Genomic DNA, 7139 nt, shown 5'->3' with positions numbered 1-7139 from the left:
GCACTTAGCTAATATGAAAAGTTGTAAAGAAATTTGCTGTGGAAACTTTGTAGATCGTAATATTTTATTTTGATGCTTTTGAAATTCCCTGTTATTGGTTAATCCTACTAGCTAGCATAGTGCTATTTACAAGAGAGTCATTAAAATGATTATTCTAATATGTTGTTATTATTTTGTATTTTATTCTTTAATTAATCTTTGCATTTGATATGCCACCTAGTGCATTTCATTAAATTGTTGTTGTTATTATAAATAACAATGATAGCAACATAAATAGTCGACATGTTCAAGTTTACAAATGTCTATATTTGCTATCTTATTTTAACTTCACACTAATCCTGTATGACTCATATTAAAAATTCATTCCTGTTTTAAATATTAAGGAACAAAAGTTCAAATTAGGACTTGCCCAAAGTCCTACAGAAGTATCTATTCAAAATACTTCCATTAAATGAATGAATTATTTATTTATATTAGTTGAATAATGACAGTTTTTTTTTATTGGATCGATGAACAATCAATGAACAATAATGAAAAACAAAATCTAGTTTTAGGTCTTGACTATCATATACTGGCTGTGTGACTCTAGACAAGTCACATAACTTCTGTGTAAACCAGGCAGCTACGAATTTTAAGTCTATAGCAGATTTTTTCTGTTGGAAGGAATTTTTAATGAGAAGTTCCTGAAGAATTGCTGGATCCAATCCTAATCCAATTACTACTGTTTATTGGTCATTCCTACTTTGATATCTCATCATGGCATGAACATAACTGAGTTTTCAAAATATATGAAAACTTAAGTTCTTCATCTTCTCTAGGAAACTTTAAAGGTGGAATGTTGACTTGTGGGGAGAAGGATGTAGTGGAGGTGATTTTTATCCCAATAAGGGCTGACTAGACAGCTTTTGCTGTACTTTCCTACTTTGGAAAGGGAAAGGTACATGAACCTATGATTTCATTGGGATAGGTAACTCTCAGGTAAGAAAACTGCCTATAAAATGCAAAGCACTTTCTTTTCAATTTATAATCTGAGGGCATCATCTAAACTACACTGAGAAATTAAAAGATCTAGTTGTTCAGAGTCATTCAGCCAGTACCTGTCAGAGGCAGGATTTTAACACATATTTTCCTAGCATCAATCTACTTGTGTATCCTTAATACGTCACTGCTTTTTTCCAACTTTGTGATTTTATAATTCTATAAAAAAAAACATGACTTGGAGTGAGGTAGTTGGAAATCAAATTGAAACTCTGCCACTTATCTCTTATTTGGCCTTGACTTTTCGTTCTACAAGCTTGTTTCCTCATCATTAAGATGAGAAATTTAAAGTAAATTATTTTGAAGGTTTTTTCCCTAGCTGTTGATCCAATGATGTAAAGTTACTAATAATTTCAACTACAGTAATTAATGAAAACCACCTTCTTTGACACAGATAAGTTCCCTTTTTTGTATAAAGTGATACTCATACAGATGAATGACTAAATATTTGAAGTATTGGAATACTTTTTAAAAAACAATCAGTGCATCTGATGTAAAATGCTTTTTAATAATGCAAATGCTCATGACCAGGTCCATTAAAATTAACCCTTGCTTAGAACAGAAATTTTACTTACAAAAAATATTAGTGTCAAAAATTTCATCCTTGATAAGACTCAAATTAAAAATTATTCATATGACGAAGCTATTATTTTCCCAAGTTGGAATCAGATTTTTGCTTATTGAAAAATAAGTTCAAAATGCAGTAGAGTAGAGATCCTTCTTCCTGGTGAAATAATATGGAAATATTCATATGACACAATTTATTCAGCCATTCTCCAATGCATGAGCACATACCCTGTTCCCAGATTTTTGCTACCATGAATGCTGCTGTTGTGGGGATTTTAGCATATTTATTTCTGTCATTGACCTCCTAAGGACATATTTTCTTTTCTTTCAAATGATCTCAGCCATCCACATGTGCTTTTCATTTATGAAACACAAACCCTATCTAAATTTGATATTATATCCATCAACATGTACATGTTTTATAGGGAAAGTAGAGAGAGGGCAAAGTAAAACAAACTCTTATTATACTATAGGGATATTCCTACCTCTCAAGTAACTCACACTTCATTTGGATTTTGTGACTTTTGAAATATATTGAAAAAGACAAAATCTCATTCTAAACACCTGTACTTCAAAAATCAGCTCAAACATCATATGTTCCATGAAGCTTTCCAAGATTCCTTCAGTTATAGTGATAACTCTGATTCAAATCTCCATAATACTTTGAACCTTTAACATGGCACTGGCCATCTTTCTGATATTAAACATACTTACATACAGTCTTTATTATAGTAAACTCTAAATTAAAGTGTGAGACAGTTTGTTATTCACATTTAATGATCTAGTATCTAATGAAACATCCAGCAGAGATTCCCAACCCTTTCAGCATCAAATGTACAAAGTCAGGGCTTCCAAAGCAGACTCAGAAATCAAGAGCTGAAATGCAAGTTCAAGAGAGAGTCATCTTTTATGTATACCTCATCTCCCACCATTTGGGGATAAGATTACAGAGTTGATGCTGAATTTCTGATCAGCTGGCCTTGGGCCTCTGATCACTACATATTTCCTGAAAACTAGCTAGAACTGTGTGGTACCTCAGCTCATTGCCTTCTTCACTCTCAGATACCTGCATTTGGGGGAAGAGCCATGAATGGTATTATTACCAAAAGTTTCTAGGAATCAGGAGCCCTGATTCATTGATTCATTCATGATTCTATGGTTGGCAAAAGAAGATCTCTTAATCTTCTCATTTCTGTGATCTAGAGTCCCTGATGACTGAGATGAACATAACTTTCTCATTATTCTTTTTTTTCTAATGGTGAATTCAATACACAATTTTAATTTCAGAGCTTAACAATTATAAATGCTTGTGAACATTTGGTCAATCAAGAATCAAACCTCGGTCTAAGCCACTGAATATACATATTGAAACAAAAAGTACAAGTCATGAAAAAATTGTCTTGCACACTGAACATCATGAATTGCAAAGTCAGCATTTTATATTCCTGATTTTTATTAACTTTTTAAAAACACAACTATAGTTAAATATTTCAACAAAAATAGTAGTACAATCATGTTAAGATGATTGTAGTCCTTCATTCCTTCACTATTTCATACAAAAGCCAACATTAAAATGAGTATTTACTGCCCCCCCATTAAGTGTTTGACACTGAACACCACCTCTGGAATGATCCTCATCATCCTCATAAGCTTCCCTATTGTAATGGTTCCTTCTTTATTGAGATGGGTCAAAGTCCACCAGTTCTCCCTGATCCAACTCTTCAGTCTCCTCTACTTCCTTTCTTTCAGACAGTAACTTTTCCAAAAAAGATAGCTTATTTGATGAAAGAAAGCCATTTTCTGGGAAGTTTACCTTAAGTTCAATTATTAGAATTCCTTTCTCATAAGGTCAGTCATAAATAGACATGCCTTCGTTCAGTATACATTTGATATCTCCATTTTTGACAATATGACCAGGATGAGAAGTAATGACTATCATTCTACTATCAAGAATTGATATTGGTTTTTGAAAGCCAAACAATGCTTCAACCAACTGGATATCCATACACATGACAAGGTCCTCACCCAATGTAAAGTCCTCACCCCATGTGTAAATATAGAATTGTCCTTCTCATTTAAAACAATGCTAGTATCTCCTGGCTCAAGTCCTAGCTCCTGGTCATCTTCACCATGGAATGTTATCTTCTAACTATCTTTCATGCCTTTGTCAAAATAAACTTCCAGAATTTTTTTCTGGTCATCCTTCACATTTACCACAAATTACATTCTTTTGCAAAGCCAGTTTTCTTTTTTCACCTTTATTTAGATCTTCTAAGGTCACCAACAACTGATAAACAACATTTTTACCTTTATGTTCCCTTTGTATTCTTCCACCTCCAAAAAGAAATAACAAAACTATCCATTGGAGAACCAAAGCCACCACTAGAACCACCTTCTTTGATGACTTGTTCTCTACCTTTGCCATGTAAGTCTCTCTTCTTTGCATCAGAAAGCACTTCTTAAGCTTCAGAAATCGGTTTGAACTTTTCTCCTTCATTTGGGTTCTTATCTGGGTAATATTTCAAAGATAGTTTTCTATATACCTTTTTAGTTCTTACTGGGAGGCATTGGGTTTTACCCCCAAAACATTGTAATAAGTTGTTGCCTTCGATATTTTCTATAGCCAGGGAGCAACACTCATTGTACACCAGGTGTCAAAATGCTTATGTTTGTTGTGGGTGAAAGGAGAGCACCCAAGAGCAGTTTGGGATATTGTGGGAACTAGTGGAAGAAAGACAAGATGGGGAGGTGAGGGAGAAGTTTTGTGCTGGGAGCTCTGGCAACAGTAGCTGCTACCCTGCACTTCTTGCCGAGTTTTCTGAAAAGTTCCCCCCTCCTTATTCTTCTTGAACTACCCAGCCCCTTAACAATATATATCTTCATCTATCCCCTGATTAAACTCTGCCCTCTAAGAGGTTGATGCTATTGTTAAGGTTCCTTCCTTCATTCCTATGCTTATTTGTTTCACTCTTTCCATATTCTGGTTCTTATAGATGGCCATGATTCTTTTCAGAGATGAAGCATTCCCAAATAATCACCCTGTACCAGAAGAAAGAATATGTCTGCTAATCTCTCCCATGTCCATTGTCTGACTCTCCATTAGCCCACAGCACCTCCTCTGTTACCCTGTCCAGACTATTGTTACCATGATATTCCAGATTCAAAGCCATTATGTCTCCTTTCTTAAGGAATTCAATACCTGATTTGGGATTTACCTCCATCTTTAACTGCATTCATACATGAGGATCTTTATATGCATACTATTTCCCCCTCATATTCTTTGGTCTTCCTGTCTTCTTCAACTTCTTCAACTCCAATTATATTGAGTTATTTCATTTCAGTGACTTCAGATCATACCATCACCCACAGCTATTGCACCCCCTCCCATGTCCCCTAGAAGCTTGGTCAATAAATCCCTCCACTAATCTTTTCAATATCTTCTTGTAATTTGATTCCTCTAAACCTTCACAGGGCTCCAACATCCTAAAATTAAAATAAAACAAAAAAACAAATAAAAATATTTCACCTACCATCCTTCTATATCATCCTACATTATTTTGTCCCTTTTATTGTTAAACTCCTACAGTTTTCTATTCTTACTCATTCCTCTTCTCCCTACTCACTCTCTCCCTATCTCTCTCACATAATGGTTTTTATTGCCAAAACACTATTGAAACTGATGTCTCCAATTTTGCTGAAAACTCTTAACTATTTAATCCAAAAGCTTCTTTCAATTCTCATTTTTCTTGCCCTCACAAAAACTGTTGAAACTCATGATTCCTTTTATAAATGTTCCAATTACTTTTGAGGGTATCACCAACCTCCCTGCCACCCACTTCTATAATTTTGAAGTCATTCTTGACCCTTTATACTCTCTCTTCCAGCTCTATATAAATCTAACTCCACAACATCTTTTGTATATACAGGTTTAGCTTCTCCATTCACATAGCCTCTCACCTACTTGAACCATTCAAACTTTTTTAAAACTGTTATAATAGTTCCCTATTTGTTATAAAAATGTGAGGATATCTAGTTAGTATAGTGGAGAGAGTGTTCAGTCTGGAGTCAAGAAGACATCTTTGTGAATTTAAATCTAGCCCCAGACAGTTACTAGCTGTGTGACCCTTGACAAGTCACTTAACCCTGTTTGTTTCAGTTTCCTCCTCTGCAAAATGAGCTGGAAAAGGAAATGGAAAATCACTCTGGTATCTTTCCCAAGAAATCCTTAAATGGCTCATGAAAAGTTAGGCACTACTGAAAAGACTGAAAAACAACAGGCAAATTTACAGTTTCTCTCCTCTCCACTCCATTCTCCAGGGGGTGGCCCTAGTATATTCTTCCTAAGGCACAAGTCTGACCTTATTAGTCCTCAAACCAATTCAGTTTAGGAATTCCCTATTGCCTTTAGGATAAAATCCAAATCCTCCTCTGATATTCAATCTTATACAAAATACAAAATTTCCATTCTATCTCCTGTCTCTATCAATTTGCAAAACGTTTGCCATCATTTTTATAATGCAGTCCTTTCATTTCTCTATTCCTCCAACTTATTATCTGTAAGTTTCAAATAAAGTGTTATATTGTCCATAAAGCCTTCTCATAACCACACCCATTCGTTGTTCTTTCCTTTCTCAAAAGGATTTCTATTTATTTATCTGTGCACATTCTTTATCCTCTCCATCCATGCAGGAAACTGCAAACACCTTGAAGTTAGAACTTGGTTCACTTTTGGAATTACATTCTCAACATTAAGCACGCTGCCTTATATATAGAATGCATTAACAAAAGTTTATGGACTAGTTGAATGGATTCCAGCACAATGTTTTGCTAGAATTGTTCTAGAAATAATTTTATTGAAGTGACCTACTATGAATCTTGAGCAATTACTGCAGACAAGACTCTCAGTAAAGATCTCTCAGGATCCTGTTTGAAATTCTCTCAGATGGGATGATCTGACTTAGAAAGCCCAAAGCCACATATATCTGATTGGCACTAAAAAATATTTGTTGCTAAAAATGATGAATAATGTTCATTTTTGGCATATGGTTTATCTCTTAAAATAAGAAATATAGGGTCCAAATCCTTTGGAGAATAATTACATTTGGATAGATAAAGCATTCTCTAGCCTGTCTCTTTTTCTTTTAATGATTTTCAGAAAATCCCCTAAATGGGCTTTTCTTGAGTGCTTTTAAAAAATGTAGATTCTGGATTTAGGATATTGATCTCACTTTCAGCTTTTGTTTTTCATAACATTGTTACAGTAAATTCAACAGCTCTGCCGAATGCCTTTGGGGATAATTTAAAGAATCTGATTGACATTTTAATAACTATTGTACTTACATCAATAAATAGTTATTCAAGAAACACTTCAAGGGGAACATTAAAGCTAGAATTTATTCAGTTGGCTCAGTTATTTCATCTGAAAATGCTTCCAAAAGGGAATAAAGTAGAATTAATCTTATCATCAGATTTAACATCTTTTATTCAAGCAAAATTCACAATAAAATAATTGTCAGACTATATATATATATATA

At 34.2% G+C, this 7139-nt stretch overlaps 1 pseudogene; it reads right to left on the bottom strand.

Annotated features, from left to right (window-relative positions):
• Positions 1–3151: 3151 nt before the first annotated feature.
• LOC123254400 lies at positions 3152–4826 on the bottom strand (annotated as a pseudogene).
• Positions 4827–7139: the final 2313 nt, after the last annotated feature.

The sequence above is a fragment of the Gracilinanus agilis genome, unplaced genomic scaffold, assembly GCF_016433145.1.
Source record: "Gracilinanus agilis isolate LMUSP501 unplaced genomic scaffold, AgileGrace unplaced_scaffold21215, whole genome shotgun sequence".
Taxonomy (NCBI): Eukaryota; Metazoa; Chordata; class Mammalia; order Didelphimorphia; family Didelphidae; genus Gracilinanus; species Gracilinanus agilis.
Note: the sequence above shows the minus strand (reverse complement) of the source record. Positions and strands in the feature narration are given on the sequence as shown.